Source organism: Nicotiana tabacum, chromosome 9 (genome assembly GCF_000715075.1).
Source record: "Nicotiana tabacum cultivar K326 chromosome 9, ASM71507v2, whole genome shotgun sequence".
NCBI classification, from domain to species: Eukaryota; Viridiplantae; Streptophyta; class Magnoliopsida; order Solanales; family Solanaceae; genus Nicotiana; species Nicotiana tabacum.
Window position 1 is genome coordinate 65756203 of NC_134088.1, and position 22286 is coordinate 65778488.

Here is a 22286-nt window from a genome sequence, read left to right on the forward strand (position 1 = left end):
GAGATTTATGTGATTAAAACTAAAATTAACTAAGAGTCTAACTTATTGACGAATAACACTCGAACAAAAGTAAGCAAGGAAGATATCAATTGGAGAAAATAGGGATTGATTGGATAGGTGCAAGATAAATGTCTGGTATTTAACTCTAGTTAATTTACTTCTAATGTTCAAGTGAGTCTCTCAATTCACTCAATTATTAGTTCAAACATTTAGGAGAAACTCCTCTCTCGATTAAGCCTCAACCTCACAATATGAACCAATTTAAGCTCAGTGAAGATATACAAGAATTCGTAGTGGACTGGTCTTTAGGAAAACCTCTCTCGATTATCCTCCTAATTAGGTTTAAGAATAATTCAACTAGACTCTTTCAATTACTAAGAAGAACTAGTGAATTCATCCAACAAGATAATGCAAAGATATCCCAAGTTATGCTTCTCCCGATTACATTAACATGTGAATATAGATGCAACAATTATATCATCCAAAATGATTCAATACATAAAACACTAGAGTTATAATCCACAAACAAATATCAATACACCAAATCCATCAAACCCTAAAGAGAACTACTCCATATATATGGAGCAATTCATCACAAGTATGTTTAAAGTAAAGGAAAATATAAAATAATCCAAACTCTTGTCTTGAGTGAGGATTGAATGATGAACTCCTTGTGCTTTTGCTTCTCTAACTCCTCGTTAGCCTCCTTAGGTCTTAGATGTGTCAAAAGTCCAGAAAATACCATTTTTCCATGTATATATACCAATTAGGGTCGGGCCCAAATGAACACACCTTTTCCTATGCGAAATAGAATAATTCCGGGATTGGACGTGCGCGGCCGCGCACTTTGGACAGTGTACTGCTCTACTTGCGCGCCCAGTGCACCATCGCGCACCTGGGTGACCTCTTGCTGGCAATTTGTTTCTCCCGTTAGGTGTACTATTGCTCGTTGATCCCTAAACACGGCTCCAACTTAATCCTTGGGCTTTTACTCAGACTTCAAAGCTCCAGAATATCTCGAATTCATTCCAATACATCTGCATAGCTCGGAATCACTCTTACAAGGCATAAAACACACAATTAGGGAAAAACACTAGCGATTAAAGCTCAAACTCAATTAAAGTGCAGTAAATTATAGTACAATAATATCATGCCCTAACCTCGAGAAGCGCAACCGACGCTCAATCGAGTGAACCCGGCCGAGTAAGCCTGCTAGATACTTTCTACCCAACTCACCCATGATCAAGAAAAGACGTAATTTCATTAATTATACAATAGGGAGCTCATTCATGCAATACTAAATCATTTCATTAGCTATTTCGCCTTTCAGTCTAAAAATACACATATTCTTATAGTTTGTGTGGAACAAGTGATAAAACACAACATAACTTGTTTAGCATTCCCAACACCCATATACAATCCACATAGTGTCTATGGAGCCTCTAAAGATACAAAAGAGAGTAAAGATTTTGCCGGCAATAAGGCCCCGGCTATGCCACAAAAGTGACCACAATATAAACAAAAGGTACAATACAAGACCCTGGAATGAAATGGGGCTTACCGAGTCCGGTGAGAAGAGGATGTAGCACTATCTGTGATCAACATTGTCTGCTATGTAACCACATGCATCCATTTAAAGATGCAGCGCCCCCGACAAAAGGGACGTTAGTACCGTCGAATAGCACTAGTATGTAAAATAAACACCATCTCAATAGAATTGGCCTGCACCCTGGCGGGATGAATGACACTCTCTCTGAATATGATCCCTCACTTTGCACCCGTAACATATAGGTAAGTCCATGTAGCAGATCCCCGGGTGCATCTTCCCACACTTGGGCATGGGGGCCTCCGCTGTTGCGGGAATCTCCTTCATGATCGACCTTACTGGTGGGGTCCCCGGCTACCCTGATTGGGCCTGCAATGACTCCCCTGTTGCTGACTGGGCCATGTTGGCGGTGCACTGGCTGAAGACTAAGCAAAAGACTAGGATGGCCCTGATGACCCTCCCGTGAAAGCCGATCTTCCCCCACCATATGACTCCCCAAAGTTGCCTGCGGACCGGGCCTTGCTGGTACCCTCTCGCTCCATTTTGTTCTTCAACTTACGATTTTCTATAGCTTGAGAAAATGCTATCATTTTCCCATAGTTCATATCTGAATTCAAGGAAGCTGCAGCGGCCTCATTGATAACCAAAGGGATAAGGCCCTGCACAAACCGGCGCACTCTAGCCTCTATAGTAGGCAACATGTGAATAGCATATTTTGACAGGCACGCGAACTCCATGTGATACTCCCACACACTCTTACTCCCTTGCTTAAGATTCTCAAACTCTGTGGCACGGGCTGCCCTAGTCTCGGTAGGCAAGAAATGGTCTAAAAAGGCATCAGCAAACTCACTCCACCTCGCCGGAGGGCTCCCCACCTCCCGAGAGTACTCCCACAGCTCAAAACAATATATGCCACCCCTTTCAGGCGGTAGGTGGCCAACTCCACTCCCTCCGTCTCAGTATCGCGCATAACTGGGAGAGTCTTATGCATCTCATCAATGAAGTCCTGTGGGTCCTCCTCGGGATTAGCACCCGTGAACACCGGAGGATCCAACTTAAGAAACATGTTCACCCTGGAACTACTAGAATCCCATTGTTGGCTAGAAGAGGTGGGTACAACATTCGACCTTTGGGCTTAAGAAGCCACTATTTGAGTCAACATCTGAATAGCTCCCCTAAGATCCCAATCAGAAATACCAGAACCAGAAGTTGGGGTTGGAGGTGAAATCGGAATATCAGTTGGAGGAATCGATGCACCCTCAGTAGTTGCAGGAACTGGTGTGGCCTGGTCAAGAATAGTGGAATCGGTTACTGTAGCAGTCGGGGGATTATCCTCACCCCTCGGTTATTCACAAGCCTCATAAAATAAAGGGCCAATTGCCACTCCTAAAGCGGTATTGGCTCCCTGTCCAGTTCTTGCTCTCTTCTTAGGTTCCATATACTAAAAGTTAAAGGAATGCACAAGTTAGAGGAGGAACAATTGCACAATTAGTTTCATCGCACGATCCAGAATATCAAAGAAGGGTATTGTTCCTAAATATCCAAGTAGCCTCCAACTTATAGATGTGGTCGACAACACACCGATAAGAAGGACTCTACCAGACACGGCTCTGAGACATCCTAGGACACTTTAAAACCTTAGGCTCTGATACCAAGTTTGTCATGCCCATCCTCGGGAAGCGCGACCAGTGCTCAACCGAGTGAACCCGGACAAGCAATCTTGTTAGATACTTTCTACCCAACTCACCCATGATCAAGAAAAGACGTAATTGCATTAATTATACAGTATGGAGCTCATTCATGCAATACTAAATCGTTTCATTAGCTATTTAGCCTTTCAGTCACAAAATACACATATTCTTATAGTCTGTGTGTAATAGATGATCAAACACAACATAACTTGTTTATCATTCCCAACACCCATATAGAACCCACATAGTGTCTACAGAGCCTTTATAGATACTAAAGAGAATAAATATGGTGCCGGCAACAAGGCCCCGGCTATACCTCAAAAGTGACAACAATATAAATAAAAGGTACAATACATGATACTGGAATGAAATGGGGCTCACCGAGTCTGCTGAGAAGAGGATGCATCATTATCTATGATTAACACTGTCTTCTATGTAACCACCTGCATGCATTTAAAGATGCAGCGCCTCCGGCAAAAGGGACGTTAGTTCCGTCGAATAGCACTAGTATGTAAAGCTAAACACTGTCTCAATGGAATGAATAATAATGCAATAGGAATATTGAAGAATTCAATAAGGACTTCAAATAATATTAAAACATCAAGTTAAGGATCACATAAGTTTTTAAGCCAATTTCCATGTTATTAGGTTGGGTGATCTTTAGTGTCGATATTGCACAATTCACAATACCTCTGTATTCTTACACGGAGTCCGATCTCGACACGATCATCTAGGTCATCTCATTCGAGACATCAACCATAACCATAATTTTATTATAATTTCCAGCACAGTACCACCATGTGTGCGACATGGTGTCCGATCGCGGCCCGATCGGCTAGGTCATCTCACTCGAGACATTACCTTTTTTAGTTTGTAATTTCCAGCACAGTTACCACTATGTGTGCAGCATGGCATCCGATCACGGCCCGATCAGCTAGGCCGTCTCACCCGAGACATTACCTTTTTCAATCAATCATCTCACATCATTCTTCTTTCATATACTTTTGATTCATTGGCACTAGTGATCACAATTACAAAGTCATTCTTGGCACTTGGCCGTATTTCATAGTTTCAGTCCCTTTTTTCACATTCAAATATCATCATCATTATCAACAACAATAAGGCTTACCATTCAAGACATTAAATTCATATATGAGCAATCTGGGAATCTTAGGCACATAGAGGCTTTTCATACAATTTGACATGACAACCTTTATTTCGATCTTGACATGAAGTCTTAACATATCTAACACATATTCCACATTTTGAACATATCCTCAAATGGAAAGATGACATGATGAAGCATTTAGAATAAATATTGAAGATACATCCTTCAACACAAACACATTAGGAATCGCCAATTCTATAATGATCAAGGACTTACTCCAATTATATGAATATCGTGGGATTCGATTCTAAGAAGAAGAGGGGTTAGCCAACATATCTCAATTGAGCTTCTCGAACTCTAAAATGATCTGGAATTCTTAGCAACTTCAATTCAATCTATTTTAGAAATATAACAAGTTGGACCAAAATTAGGAAGATGAACATGGGTTTAGCTCATTTGAGGATATTATCAAACACTAGGTGTGTATTAATATTTTAAGCCCCTTTTTGAAGGATTCCATCTTTCCCCAACCCATTCTCTACCATTTTTAGCTCACAACCTTCCTACATACTTCAAGGAAACATGCATGGAAGGTAAGCACTCCCATTCCCATGAACTACCTTACTAATTGCCCATTCTAGTTACATTTCGAAATTAAGAGCTTGGTGATAGAATCTTACCTCTTAGGATGAAGACCTAGGGTGCTTCTCTTGATAATCTTCAAATATTTAAGCATGATTTAAAGAGAAATATTTGATGAAGATCACTTTCTCCCTCTAGGACTCTCTCTCTCTCTCTCTCTCTCTCACACACACACACACTCTAAAGATATCAAATTTTGCTCAAACATGGTCTATGGGATGTGTTTTAACGGAATTGGGTCGGGTTTAAAAACCCCAGAAATGAAGCTTCGGAATAGGTTCTACGGTCGCATATGCGACCGCATAATGGTTATGCGGTCCACATATCGACCGCATAATCTGGGTGCCAGAACTAGGAAGAAACTGATTTGGTCTGCGGTCACTATGCGGCCCGCAGACCTGTTATGCGATCGCATAGTGCACCGCAGAACGGTTCTGCGGTCGCATAGTGCACCGTAGAACGGTTCTGAAGTCTCATTGTGAACCGCAGAACCTCCCTTCGAAAACTCACAAAGCAGGATGTGTGACAAGAGTGCGGCCCGCGAAATGGTTATGGGTCGCATAACGGCCGCGAAAGCGACATAAAAAATGCCCCAAAATTCTCCGCCCCACTCTGCGACCAGTCTGCGGTCCGCATAGTGCTTCTGCGGCGGCAAAATGGGCCGCAGAAACGCCTACTTCTGCCCAACGTTTTTCTTCATCTCCTCTACGCCTACTTCGGCATCACAAAATTCGGGTTTTTAGCAAAAAGTTTTGCGGGGCCTTACAAATAGGTGACTAAAATACGAGATTATAGCCTACCATCACATGCATAGACATCATTGATTCATTTAGAAGCATTTTTTCAAATGCTAACGGTTGCGTGTGACCTATATATGCTAGTTGGGAGTCTCAACTTCGTTGATTGAAGCATGCAATCTTTAAATGCTATATCTGAGCAGCGTTGTGATTATCTCTTGAATTGGAAAAGCATGTTTTATATCTTTCAACTATTTGACATCTTTGATACCTGTTGTTCATGTGGATATCTATTGTTTCAGTTCTAGACTCTGTTATTTATATCTGTATTATAAGTATCTTGATGCATATAGCCTCGCCACTACTTCTTCGAGGTTTGACTTGATATTTACTGGGTACCGACTGTGTTGTAATCATACTATGCTTCTACACATCTTTTTGTGCAGATCCTCAGGTTGGTTCTAGCAGAGCCTATTGTTGAGCCTAGGCGATTGCTTAGAGACTTGGGGCAAGTTGCACCTCATGGCTTCGTTCCGCAGTGCCCGAGCCCCTGTCTTTATTTATCTCCTGTCTATTTTTCTTTCTCTCAGGTAGTTTCTCAAACTTGTACTTATTCAGTAGTTGTTCATATACTTGTGTTACCTAGTTCTTGGGATTGTACTATTTTCGTTATGTTCGGACAGTGTTATGATTAAATCAGTTATTATCGAATTTCGAGACTATTTCCTATTTTATTTATGATGTTAATTAAATGAATCTAGACTATATTCTATTGATTGTGAGTTGGCTTGCTTTGCAAGTACGACTAGGCGCCATCACGGTCTGAGGTGGGATTTCGGATCGTGACATGCAGCTAATAAGCCTTTTTACTAAATAAATTATAGCTCAAACTTTAAAGGGAATCGATGATTTAAAATCACTATGTGGGGATGATGTTGATTTCTATTTCTTCAATAAATCCTGGCCTGTCATTGGTAATAAGGTAACAACTGCAGTGCTTCAAATCTTTGATACAAGTAACATGTACAATCAAATTAACAACACCTTGAGCATATTAATCCGTAAAGTTAAGAATCCCATATCTATTAAGATGTATAGACCAATCTCCTGTTGTATTGCTCTTTATAAATCATCTAAAAAATACTTATTAATAAACTACAAAATGTGATGGATTCACTGGGAGATTGCAACCAAGCTACACTTGTGCCTGGTAGCTTTCTTACTGATAAAGTATTGCTTAGCCATGAACGAGTGAATGAGTATGAAAGAAAAGGTGTTTCACCAAGATAAATGATCAAAATTGACATGCAAAAAGATTATGATTCTATTTAATGGATGTTTCTTGAACAAATGCTCACATGGCTAAATTTTTGAGAGAAGTTTGTAAGGATGGATTATGAGCTTTCAAGACTATGTCCATCTGGTATTGAAAGACTATCTTTCTTTTAATATAATAAGTGTGCACCCAATGAATTCAAAGACTGTCTTTCTTTTAATTCCGATTCCAAAGGTATTTAAGGATTGCAGGCGTGCAGCTTTGTTCTAGGTAATTAAGTTAGTTATATTCAGTCCACCTGATGATTTTGGCCAGATCAATTTTTCTCACGACACCAAGGCATTCGTTTTATCTTCAGATTTCCCTGTCCAAAGAAATCTCTTGCACACAACATCAATCCTTTCAATTATCTTCTTTGGCAGGGGAAAGATTTATGACCAAAAGGATTGAATACAATCAAAATACTTTTGATCAGTTGAAGTTGAAGTCTTCCTGCATAAGATAAATTTTTTACAGTCCAATCAGTAACCCTTATCAACATTGAGTTCAATAAATCTTTGAATTCATTGGGTGCACACTTATTATATAAAATGAAGAGAAGTATGAAATGTGACTATTAAGCAAGCTTCGTAGTTGATTCAAAAGATAATAAAAGCTACAAAATACTTGGTCGGATGATGTTCTGAGTTCAAAAAGCTATTTAATCAGTGGTATATATAACAAGCTACGATGAGATATTTCAAAAGTATCTGGAAGAGGATATTGTGTAATAGCCAAGGAAGTCCCACATGGCTTTTCATAATGTATCTTGCATTTCAGGGAAGGCTATACACTAGAGAGAACCTATAAATGGGGCATATAATCTAGTCCAATATGCTCACTACTAAAGAGAAAGATCACCACCATATATTTTTTCTTCAATTGCTGCTATTCAGCAACATATGAATGAACTAGTTTGACAGGGAGTTGATACAACTGCACAAGGATGAGAAGATGAAATTGCATAGGCCATAATACATGCAAATGGAAGGAGAATATACAGATTGGTACTTTCTAGTGCTATCTACCACATATGATAGGAAAGGAATTGTACAATTTTCCAACAAAATATTAGAAAGTTTATAGACATAACCAGGCTGATCGTTCAAGAAGTCCACTATAGGAAAGGTTTGAGGCCAAACCTAGCTAGATGTATGTGCAAGTTCAACTGGTATCCATAGCTATATATCTGAAGAGTTCTAGAAGGATAAAAGATAGTAGTGTTTACATCTTGTTCTTGAACTAAAGTTGGGACTATCTGTCCAACTATATTGTTCAGTTATACTTGTACATATTTTATCTTGATAATAATATACTTTAACTAACAAAAAAAAGTTTGTCCTAGATCTCCTTATAGATACAAAACTAATAGTGTCTAAACTTTTTTCCTTTTTTGTAGCAAATGTTATTACATGAATTTAATAGACTTTGAACTAAAGAATGAACAAAGTAAAATAAAAACACCCACACACAATGGGAAGACTATCCATTTTGATAAGGCATAATACTCCTGGATTTTCCTTAATTTGGCGTTGTTTATTTGGTGCATATCCAAATTACTTTTGGTCATGATTACCACTGATACTTGGCCATTTGGTAGCCTTCATACCTTAGACGACCACTGTCAAAGAGATGTGATACACTCACTGCCTGCAGATATTTTTTGTTCATTTAATATTTTTAAAACAAAACCTTTTAGATTAATTAATTTTTTGGATCAAATCTTGGGGCCAAATTTGGAAAGTAGAAATACGTTGTTGAAACAATAACTTTGCACCAAAATAAGAAGAAGAAAAAAAAGTCCAAGGCTGCAGTAAAACATGTGTGATTTATTAAGAAGAAATGCACAACTGGAACAAATTAACTATTGTATTATATGGTAATTATTGAAGAGTACCCCACTTGAAAGCCGATTTTTCGATTTTTCTTTACTTACACATGGAGCTTATTCATGCTCTTTGCTACGTGAGCATGTAGGGGTGAAGGATAACAAACTGTCAATTTCACAGGGAAATTAAGACTAAAATAATTCAAATATTGTCGCGATCCAAATTTCAACTTATCGTGATTGCACATAACTCAACTCACTAGGTAAGCCAAGTAACAATAAAATACAATATAGTAATAATGCTAAGAGTCAAGAAAGAAATAACTGAATTTTATACACTTCCCAAGGACTAGCAATACAAGTCATGAGCCACTAAGACTTAGATTTTTACAAAACTGAATTGAAATAATTACAACATGTGTTTGAAGTGTATATGAACAAAATCCGAATCTAATGCTACCAAGGACAAGTGATAGCCATGACTGGAACGCAGGTACATCTTCAATGTCAGCTCTTGCCGTACACAGCAACATCAACACAAGGATCTGCACGCAAGGTGCAGAAGTGTAGTATAATTATAACCGACCCCATGTACTCAATAAGTATCCTAACTAATCTCGGCGAGATAAAAGAAGCAAGAACTATAGATGATACTCACTAACACCTATGCAGTTCAAAATTTCCAACAAGTATATAATGGGTGTATAATAAAATCAGGAAAATCTCACGTAAAAACCATTTTTGATGCTCACAATTCTTAGTTTTAAAGTGTTCTGCTTAGTCAACAATCCAGCATACAAGGAAGATATGCAAGTAAATCAGTTAATCAGTCAAGGAATTTGCAAGTAAAGATGGAACGTAAAATATCAGCCTGTTGCGTCGCGCAACCCAATCCAATAACGGTAACCAACTCTTGATGATAGGCTATAATTGCATATTTTAGTCACTTATTGCACTCTAATTCACTATACTTTAATTGTGTTTGAACTTTAATTGTTAGTGTTTTGCACTTATTGTGTGTTTTATGCCTTGTAAAAGCGATTCCGAGTTATGTATATGTTATGGAGCTAATTCGAGTTATTTGGATCTTTGAAGTCTGAGTAAAAGCCTAAGGGATTAAGCCGGGATCGTGTTTGGGGGTCGAGGATCAATTGTGGACGTCAAAATTCAGGGAAGAAGCAACTGCTAAAGAAATGCACCAGTGTGAGGCACTGTGCGATGCATTAGTGTAATTTTTGTCAGAAATTTCCAAAGTTCAGAGACAAAGTTTTTTGGTCTGACAGGAAAAAGCACTAATGCGACGCACGGAGCGACGCACAGTGCGACGCATGGAAAGCATTTAATTTGTAAGTTTTTCTATTTCGGCTAGGAAAGGGAGATTTCGTCATGGCCCAACCCTACTTAGTATAAATGCATGTAAAACGTTATTTTAAGGAATTTTGGCATACTTTAGACCTAGGGAGAGCACGGAGCCGCCGTGGAGGCCGGAATTCATCAGATATCATCTTTCTTCCATCAAACTTAGTAATTTTTACTTTTTGTTGATGATTTGTTGTTTTGCTACCATGTCTATGTGGAGCTAAACTTCACGTTCTAGGGTTGTGGTTGTCATGAATATTGAAGTTTATTAATTATATCACCGTTAATTTGAGTTATCATCTTTGGTTATTTTTTTAATTATGTGCATAATTGCTTAATTATCTGACCAGCAATTAAGTTCTATTTACTATCTATGCTATGTTTAAGAAAGTTATGTTTAGATTAGAGTAGAATTAGAGAGAGCTTATTTCTGAACCCGTGGCTCGGGGAAAGATTTCGCGATTAGGATAGAAATATACCTAACAGTCTTGCTTAGTTGAATACCGTATTATATTCATTCATGATAGATTCAAGACCATAGGAATATAGGGTTGATATATTATGGATAGACGAATAGTATTGTGGGAATATGTTATTTGTATAAACGATCCGGTCAACTAGCAATCATAGATAATTTGGATTAACATGTGTAATTACGAACTCAATAGGATTGATAAATCGACCACAACCCTGGAATCTATATCTCCATGGGTTACATGTTTAAATTTCGCAATAGTAGTTGTAATAGAAAAATCAAACTCTTGATTATCTTGGATAATTAACTGATTTTAGCTTGCTTAGTTAACGGTTAATATATGTCTCTGTGGATTCGACATCCGACTTTAGAGTCACTTTATTACCTTGAAGGCCACGTATACTTGCGTGTACTTGGGAAACCAACAAGTTTTTGACGCCATTGCCGGGGACTTAGTTATTTATTTTTTATCTAAGTTAAGCTTTAATTGATTTTTGTTCAAGTTTTTAATTTTCTTATTTAGTTAGTATTATAATTTCTTTATTTTTACATGGCATCTTGGAATGAAAATTGTTTGAATGATGGTTATTCTTACTTTGATGATCCTTGTCTATATTGTGGAGGACCCCACTGGTGGAAAGATTGTCAACATATTCCCGGGAGCGAGTTCGGTGCACAATCTCAATCCTTTAAGTGGAATATTTGTAATATGTGTGGTGATCAAGGTGGCCATTAGGATGGCTGTACTAATTCTTTTTATCCTTGTTCGAGCCCTTATTATGATATTTTTGATAATTTTTGTGAGTTTGATAGGAACAAAGTGGATAATGTGGAATATGATTCTTAGACTACGGACCTATTGAGGAAATAATAAAGCAAACTCAATTTTTAATAGAGCAAACTTATGAACGTCAAAAAGAGATGGAAAATCTCAAGGACAATGAAGAGAATGAAGGCCAAAGTAGAAGAATGGGTTGAAACATTCGATGATCAACAAGTTGCAACCTTAGTTGATAGTCAGGAAGAGCTTAAAATTAGAGAAGAGAGTGAGTTCCAGCAAGAGGAAAATTTTGAAGAAGATGAGATTTTGAGCCAAACTTTGCTAATGGAACAAGATGAACGTTTAGAAATATATGAAGCTCAACGTGAGAAAATTGCAGATGGGATAAAAGACTTAATAGAAGGAAGAACTGAACTGGGACAAGAGATCGAAATATTTGGCACTGTTGTTCACGTCTTGGAAGCTCAATTGGATGCAAAGGTTTTGCATCTAACGCCCAACAAAATAGTTCTGAGTTGTGTAAAATTAAAAATGAGCTTATACGCCAAATTAAGGAGCTAAAAGTGCAGAGTCAATCATTCGACCATACTTTTATTGATGATGTCCATGTTGAGGAAAGCACACTAGATTCTTGTGAGGAAGTAGATAATGTTATATTTGAAGACTCTAGTGTGTGTACACTTGAGGATGCAAATAGTGACGCAATTCTAGAGTTGGAATGCATTGGTCCTCATTTCATCCATTTTTGAATATTGTGTTTGGATGATGATATGTGAATTGGGTCATTCGAGCCTTTGGAGGAACCAACGGACGAGGAACAAGGTGCTTACATTCTGGAACTTATTGTGCCAGAGAGAAAGAATTACATACCTCATCTGAAGGCCAAGAAGTGTAGAATGTGAAATTGGTTACTTGGCCAAATTACATTTGTCCCACCACCCCGCGAGCATAACAAAAAGCTTGAAGCCAAATTAGGGGGTCAATTCACAAGTTCGAGATGGAGACAAAAAGTGGTTCAAGTCGTGCCGCGACGTTAAATCAGGCGGTTGTTGGGAGGCAACCCAGCTTTACTACTCTCTTTTATTTTTATTTTTATTATATTATTTTTGTAGTGTCTGTTTTTATTTTGTAGGATTATAAGCATAGGAAGCAAAGTCATTGGAATAGTGTAAAAGCAATCTAGATGGTGAGAACTAAGTATGGGGTGCCCACACAAATGACCATGCCTGGGGGAAGTCTGAGTACCCTGTGAGCCGATGTTACTTTGGCCTTTCACCTTTCAGGGAGTTTCTTGTCCACTCTCATTATTGCGCTTTATTTGTGCATTGGGGACACTACACTCCTTTAAGTGTGGGGTGGGAGAATTTCACTAGATGATTTAGTAGTAGTGTGTTAGAAAAATGTTAACTTCTTATTTTTGTTTTTGTAGTTGTGTAGTATTTTAGTAGCTCCTAAACAATATCGAAAAAAGTAGAAAAAATTGGACTTTTCCCGATGATGGATCTCATTCGACAGGTTTCTTGAGGGGATTTAAGTCTAAAGAAAAAGGACAAAAAGATTTTCTTTTCAGGTAGTGTAGTACTTCCCCCTTGGTTTTTCTTTCTGCCGCGGTTCTTTTCCAAGGGTTTTGTTTGAACCAGGTGTAGTTAGTTTTATTTTTGTTAGGAGTAGGAGCCATCTTGCTAAGAATTGAATTGAAGCAATATCTCTTGACTTTGTTATGCCTTGAGAATAGTGAGTACTTTGGTTGTGACGCTTGGGCTCAGTTTTTGACTCTTGTATAAGTACCTTAAATTATATGATCTTAACTTTGTTTAACTTCTTTGACTAGAGTGTCTTGGTGAGTCTAATCCTGAGTGAGTTATGTGTCATGTGTGTGTGAAGTTTGTGTGTTCTTCTATGCATTGCATTTGATGTCTAGAACTTGCCCCGTGTGTTTGCAAAGCAAAATAGTAGTTTTGTTCCGTCTTGAAAGTGATATAGGCATTTCTTTGTTGAATCAGTTATATGTTTTGCCCGCCTTATTGTTATGTATCGTAGTTAACCCTTTCAACCTATAATCCTATTTTCTTGGCAACCACATTATAAGCCTTACCTATTTGTTTGAATTAACCATCTATTTGAACATTTTCACCTTTCATGAGCACTTGAATTGTAATGAACTTTGTAAAAGTTAAAGTGTGGGGTGGTTGGTTTGGCTTTTGAGTGGAACTAATGAAATAAGGAGAAAGGTGCGTTATTTTGAAAAAGTAAGAGCCACTTGAATTGAATAAGAAAAAGAAAAAAATAGTTGTATTGTTGTGAAAAATATTTGTTGATAGTGGTAACACTTGATATAATTGTGCTTAAAGAAGTATGGAGTTATATACATTGATGTGAAGGTGGAGTTATGGTTTGACATAAGTGTGGGGTTTAAAATGTCAAAGTGCATGTATTAAAGTGCTTAGGGAGGTGTAGTCACTCTTATATCAAAATGTATCATACCCGTCTCGCAGCCTACATTACAACCAATTAAGGTCCTACTTGATCCTAGACTGAATGAGCTCGATAAGTAGAGTAGTACCCTACGGGCAAGCCTATGGTGCATCTTTTGTGGCATATGAATGTTATTTCTTAGAGTGAATGAATTCTTTCTATCTTGAGTTCCTAATTGTTCTTAAATTTTATTGTGTGTGGAACTACTCTCTTTTGTTGTGTGAGGGTAATTGATTCACGAAGGAAAGGTAATGTCATTGACCTCTATGTTAGAGTAAGAGTGTGAGTTGTGAATAATGCAAGGTACTTGTGAGTCAAATCTTGAGGTGAGGATGTTACACTCTTGTGCTTAGTCTATTTTAAAGATTCTTGATGAGATGAGTTAGGAGAATTGTTTAAAAAGGTTGTGTCTATATAAAGTGTAGTTTGATTGCTCGAGGACAAGCAATGGTTTAAGCGTGGGGTGTTGATGATAGGCTATAATTGCATATTTTAGTCACTTATTGCACTCTAATTCATTACACTTTAATTGTGTTTGAACTTTAATTGTTAGTGTTTTGCACTTATTGTGTGTTTTATGCCTTGTAAAAGCGATTCCGAATTATGTAGATATTATGGAGATAATTCAAGTTATTTCGAGCTTTGAAGTCTAAGTAAAAGTAGAAGGGATTAAGCCCAGATCGTGTTCGGAGGTCGAGGATCAATTCTGGACGTCACAATTCAAGGAAGAAGCAACTGCTGAAGAAATGCACTTGTGCGAGGAACTGTGCGACGCATTAGTGTAATTTTATGTCAGAAATTTTCAAAGTTCAGAGACTAAGTTTTTTGGTCTGACAGGAAAAAGCACTAGTGTGACGCACAGTGCGACGCATGGAAAGCATTAAGTTTGCAAGTTTTCCTATTTCAGTTAGGAAAGGGAGATTTCGTCTTGGACCAACCCTATTTTGTATAAATACATAAAAACATTATTTTGAGGACTTTTGACATACTTGAGACCTAGGGAGAGCACGGAGCTGCCGTGGAGGCCGGAATTCATCAGATTCCATCTATCTTCCATCAAACTTAGTAATCATTACTTTTTCTTGATGATTTGTTATTTTGCTACCATGTCTATGTGGAGCTAAATTTCACGATCTAGGGTTGTGGTTGTCATGAATACTGAAGTTTATTAATTATATTACCGTTAATTCGAGTTATTATCTTTGGTTATTTCTCTAATTCTGTGCATAATTTCTTAATTGTTTGGCCAGCAGTTGAGTTCTATTTACAATCTATGCTATGTTTGGGAAAGTTGTGTTTAGATTAGAGTAGAATTAGAGAGAGCTTGTTTCTTAACCCGTGGCTCGGGGAAAGATTTCGCTGTTAGGATAGGAATATACCTAACAATATTACTTAGTTAAATATCGTATTATATTCATTCATGGTAGATTCAAGACCATAGCAATATAGGGTTGATATATTATGGAGAGGCAGATAGTATTGTAGGAACGTGCTATTTATATAAACGATCCGGTCAACTAGCAATCATAGATAATTTTGATTAACATGTGTAATTACGAACTCAATAGGATTGATAAACCGAATACAACCCTGAAAACTGCATCTCCCTGGGTTACGTGTTTAAATTTCACAATAGTAGTTGTAATAGAAAAATCAAACTCTTGATTATCTTGGACAATTAACTGATTTTAACTTGCTTAGTTAACGGTTAATCTAAGTCTCTGTGAATTCGACATCCGACTTTCGAGTCACTTTATTACTTGATGGCCACGTATACTTGATATACCTAACAGTCTTGCTTAGTTGAATATCGTATTATATTCGTTCATGATAGATTCAAGACCATAGGAATATAGTGCTGATATATTATGGAGAGGCAGATAGTATTGTAGGAACGTGCTATTTATATAAACGATCCGGTCAACTAGCAATCATAGATAATTTTGATTAACATGTAAAATTACGAACTCAATAGGATTGATAAACCGAATACAACCCTGGAAACTGCATCTCCCTGGGTTACGTGTTTAAATTTCACAATAGTAGTTGTAATAGAAAAATCAAACTCTTGATTATCTTGGACAATTAACTTATTTTAGCTTGCTTAGTTAACGGTTAATCTAAGTCTCTGTGGATTCAACATCCGACTTTTGAGTCACTTTATTACTTGACGGCCATGTATACTTGCGTGAACTTGGGGAACCAACAGCTCTCCTAAATCTCACATCAATATCAACCGCACTGACAACTCATGTGCTGCACAGACAACTCTCGTATTATAGTATCAATATCTCGATCCGCACGGATAACTTATGTGTTATAGTATCAATATTTGGATCCGCACAGACAACTCACATGCTATTGTATCACAACCTGCCCGGCATGGTCACAGGCATAACAACACAATTCGCCCATCGTGGTCACAGGCATCCGGTCTAATCATATCACACAAAAGCAAATTTACAAGAACACATGTATATAATGGATAAAATATCAGATTCCATGCTCCTAGACTAGTATAATTACATGTTGAAGTGTAGGCATGTGCAATATGTGCTATCATAACTCAAATCGGTAATTTATCACAGAAATAGAAATTACCAAGTTTTATTCAGGGATTTAGCCTCTGCATAACCTCAAACATGGCCCAAATAGTTCACAACAATGATACAAATATGAGATACATTGTAGCTTAAAGCTTAATAGTCAACTCTAGGCATATCATAGCCTAATCACTACCCCGAGTATGGATAAATACCTCGGTGCTCTCATATGGGTTCAAACCCCATACATATGCGCACCCATAGCACGTAGCTATCACAAATAATTTAGGCGACTAGTGCCTCAACCAAATTTTGATAGGATTCTTACCTCAAAGAAGCCAAGACAAATACCGAGCAAGCCAAGCAATATTCTAGAAACGCCATCCCGCGCGTACTGACCTCCAAACGGCTCGAAACTAGCCAAAATTAACTCAAGAACATCAAATAATGCTAAAGGAAACAAACTCAATCGATAAAGGTGGAATCTTTAATCAAAAGTCGAAAGTCAACCAAAAGGTCAAACCCGGGCTCGTACCTCGGAACCCGACGAAACTTACAAAAACTGACAACCCATTCAATTACGAGTCCAACCATACTAGTTTCACTCAAATCCAGCTCTAAATCGATATTCAAAACTCAATAATTCACTTTGTGAAATTTTAGATAAAACTCCCGATTTCTCTTTTGAAATCATCAACCAATTGCCAAAAATGGAGATAGAATTATGAAATATAATCAAAACCGAGTAAAGAATACTTACCCCAATTCATGAGGTGAAATTCCTCTCCAAGTCTCTAAAATGTGAATAAAACGACCAACCCTCGAAATTATAGCTTCTGCCCAGCACTGTTCGCATCTGCGATTAAATAAGTCGCTTCTGCGGTATCGCTTTTGCGACTAAAATGCCGCTTATGCGAAGACCAACTGGAAACTCACCCATCGCACCTGCGTAAAAAGCTCCACTTCCGCGCAACCGCATGTGCGAACCAAAAGCACGCTTCTACACTGGCCTTCACTTCTGCGCCCACACGCACCGCATCTGCGCCTTCGCAAAAACGGAGAAAACACTACATATGCGGACTCGTACCCCCAGCACACTCTCTGCTTCTGCAATGCCACTTCCGTTTTTGCGGCTCCGCAGGTGCGACCACACAAGAACCCCTGCCAAACCAGCTTTAGCCAAAATAATCCAAAACGATCTGAAACTCATTCGAGCCACTCGAGACCCCGTCCAAATATACCAACAAGTCTCATAACATAACACGGACCTACTCGCGGCCTCAAATCATGCCTAACAACATCGAAATAACGAATCGCACCTCAAATCAAACTTAATTAACTTTTGAACTTTCAACTTTCAAAACACATGCCGGAACATATCAAATCAACCTTGAATGAACCAAAATTTTTCACACAAGTCCCAAATGACATAATGAAACTATTTCAATTCCAGGAACCACAATTTGAACCCGATTTCACCAAAGTCAACTCCCAGTCAAACTTATGAACTTTCCAAACCTTCAAATTTCCAACTTTTGCCAATTAGTATCAAAACCCAAATGAGATTCCGGGCATACGCCCAAGTCCAAAATTATCATCCGGGCCTAATAGAATCATCAAAACTCCGATATGAAGTCAAATACTAAAAAGTCAAACCTAGTCAACTCTTCCAACTTAAAACTTCAAACATAAAATTCATTCTTCCAAACTAGTTCTGAAACACCTGAAAACCAAAATCGGAGATACACACAAGTCATAATACATAATACAGAGCTAATCAAGACTCCAAATAGCTGAACGGAATGTAATTGCTCAAAATGACTGGTTGGGTCGTTACATTCTCCCCCACTTAAACATACGTTCGTCCTCGAACGTGCCAAGAGTCATTCCAAAGCCATCAAATCTCCATGTAACCTTACCATGCACATACCCGGGGGTGATCCCACATGACCCTCATCCATATAAGCCTGACGACACAACCTAAATAAAAATGCTTAATTCAACTTTAGCCCATAAACCTTGGAACCCAATTTCCAACATCTGAAATCCCATACAATACCTGAATCTCGCACCTACACACTGTATAAGTCTGAACAAGCTGTATCAAGTCATATCCATAATCCAAGATATAATCATATGGTATACCACATAACTCAGATGCCCATAGTAATAACTTTTGACCATAGTAGCTGCTCAAAACACACCCGGTACCGGTAACAAACCTCATATCAAACAAAACCTCGCTCTAAAACCTTTGTACACTGCCGATGATGAAAGAAACACGCAGAAACTCATAACCACTCATCAGATCAACAAGTCACCGAGCCCTCTCTTGTCTGACAAGAAGCAAAGCCCAAATCCTAAGCCGACATCCGATATTATTCCTCCATACATACTGTAATCAAATTTGATAGTACCCATTCTAGGTCCAATGACCTCATCTCATCAAACCAGAACCATTCTAGTGATAGGCCACACCAATACAACCTAAAGCCACAAACTGTACAATCCGTGCACCAATAAGCAACAATTCAAATGCACCCAAAAATGGAAAATGACTCAAATGAGCGAACCATCCTGGAAGCTCAGCAAGTACCACCACAACAGCGATGCTATGAACCCATCATACATAGTATAACCAAGACACACGAATCTAACACAAAGTATCATATCTCAACATAACTTCGCTGCAATGCGTGACCCCTTCCAAACACTGGTCCATATGAAATACCTCAAGCCACAAGGCTCAAAATCAACAACCACGCGCAATTTGACATTAAGTACAGGAAGTGCATGGCCATAACCATGGAGAAGAAAATAACACAATATACCACCGCCCGGAGAGTACATAACCAAGGTGTAATCAACCATTCAACACCCCAATAACCATCTTGCTTAAATTCCGCTACAAGGCCCGAACAAAACCGCATCATGTGCGCATATAACCAACAAATCGCAACCTCTCGTAGCATAGAAGAGTAACACATAGAGCATATCAGAACACGAACAACCTCAACTCTAACTGAATGACACATTCCTCAATAATAGCAGTACAGAGTCAACCAATCCGACCTGGTGTAAAATAATCAACCAATCCTTATTGGGCCTACAAATGGGCCCCCAAATCAACTCTGGTCATCCCCAAATGGTCAATTAGCCCTCCAAAAGTTCATAACGGCCTAACCATAACATGTAGCACCATCTAGCTAACTTTGGCTACATCTTCGCAATCCGCAACCCCAAAACAATCTGCTTTTGAGAACTCCCAGTCTCCAAATCCATAGTTGATCCCAACTCCACCACTCGAATGACTAACACATCTATCATACATAATCATCCTTACGAGAAATACTCCCATAATTCTTCCATGCCAGATAGCAAAAATCCATATATTAGTAATCGATTAACCAGGAGAGTACCGCAATACCAATAAAGCATCTTTAAGTCAAAACATAGTGCGCCTTCTGAAATGCGCACCCTTCTTAGTCAATACCAAGTAGTAATATCATTCATCTAGTCATCTGAAACCGTCCACGTTGCCTAAGAATTTATGACCTTCCCTTCAAAACTAAATCGTGACCTTGCGTGTAAATCTCAATCCTACACAACACACCGCATCTATCATACCATCATATGAAAAGTACAAGAATCTCATAGTCAACTTTGAGTCACAAGCAGAATAGATATTGTCATGTCCCGAAATCGAGCAGCGCAACCGGCGCTCAACCGAGTAAACCCAGTCGAGCAAGTCTAATTTACATTAACTCTAGTCATTACTCATGCATGATTTACCATAACATAATTAGATCTTGATTTTCATAATGAATATATTTGGCTCAATGGCCTAAAATTCTTTCTCATGGTGGGTACACAACTTTCTAAATAGCTGTAAATACTGTGAACATAAATACATGACAAAACTCAAAATTTTAAGTACATAACCCACAGTGTACATGGAGCTTCTATGACAATGGATACCTATATACATAAAACGAACTAGACCCAAGCACCCACTAGAACTGTAGCGGGCTCACCATAAGCTGAGTAGTGAAGAAGATCGCTATCAAAGATCCATATCGTCCTGTAGAAATATACCTGCATCCATTAAAAAATGCAACGCCCCCGGCAAAAGGGATGTGAGTACATGTGGAATAGTACTCGTATGTAAGGCAGTCAAAACAACATATGAAAATACAGTAACTCAAATAAGAGGCAAATAAATTACATCAAAAAACTACGAAACATCCCATAGGATCACATTTCAAGTCTTATTATACTTGCATCATTCTAAATTTCTTTTAGGATCAACTAAGTCATATGAACTACACCTGGAATACATAATATAATGTAATTGTAACAACATGTACAAACAAGGCCAATGAAAGTGTCACCTTCCTTCCTTATTTTACACAAATATATTTCATAGACAATCCTTAGTGTTCACATATCATATTATACACCTATGCGTCTCATAGACAGTTCACAGTATCACCTATACAATACACATGTGCATTTCATAGCAACAATAAAAGGGCTTAAATAGCCGTTAACGTCAAGCAAATTTATTTAGAGCTTCCATTAATTATATATATTCAGTCGGGGATTCTCTATAACCACCTTCACACAAAGCGGCCCTGCCGCCTCACCACAATATATGCGAGTGGAAGTGTATCACAATACCACAATCCCTACACAAAGCGGCTCTGCCACCTCACCCCAATATATGCGGGTGAAGGTGTATCACAATACCACAATCCCTACACAAAGCGGTCATTCCGCCTCACCCCAATATATACGGGTGGAGGTGTATCATAATACCAAAAACCCTACACAAAGTGGCCCTACCGCCTCACCCCCAATATATGCGGGTAGAGGTGTACTCCACAATCACAATACCATATAAATACTCAAAGCGACATAGTTTGTCATTACATTTAAGGTCGTAATTTCTCATATCATTGGAATAATTCATGTTCATACTCATCATGGAGAAACACAAATCATTACATTAGCACATGCATGGTAAATCAATAAGTCGATTTCATTGGCACATGGGCCCAATTCCTTTTCTTAATGTTCATCACAAAGGACATCTCTTTTCCATCTCATTATTCACTCCCTTGACATCTTGAGGTCATTATCTAGGTTTATGACTCTTGGGGACTTAACAATCGAAGTCATTTACATACATTATTTCGGAAGCATACAACTATAGTTGAAACCATTGGGACATACAACACTTTATAATTCACATTTAGGCATCGACCACATTTCATGTTCATGCTATCACTTACTTGTACTTGCCATGGGTGATCATAGAACATTAAGAGCATTTAGAACATTTAGGAACATCATAGACTTTACCCGTAAGAACGTAGGGGCTTATAACACATTGAAAATAAAAGCACAAATACGTACATCTCATAACCTTTCACACCATATATCACTTAATTCTTACTTTCAACCACTTACAATATTATTATTTCATTGGCTCTCTTGGCCATACATATGATTCTTCTTTCATGGCACCATGGCCGTATTTCATATTCCACACTTTTATATCTTTCCTTTCATGGATCATCATCATAAATATCAACATATACAATATTCCGAAAATTACAATTTTAGGTTCTTTGGCAATGAAGACTTTAAACACAACGAATTTCTTTCCAAGAAATTAAGTAAAATGATTGTCAATCGAAGCACAAATTAAAATCATAAGCGAGTAACACACCAATTATTTTTTAAATATTTTCCCCTAAAGGGCAATACAGTATTTCAACTCA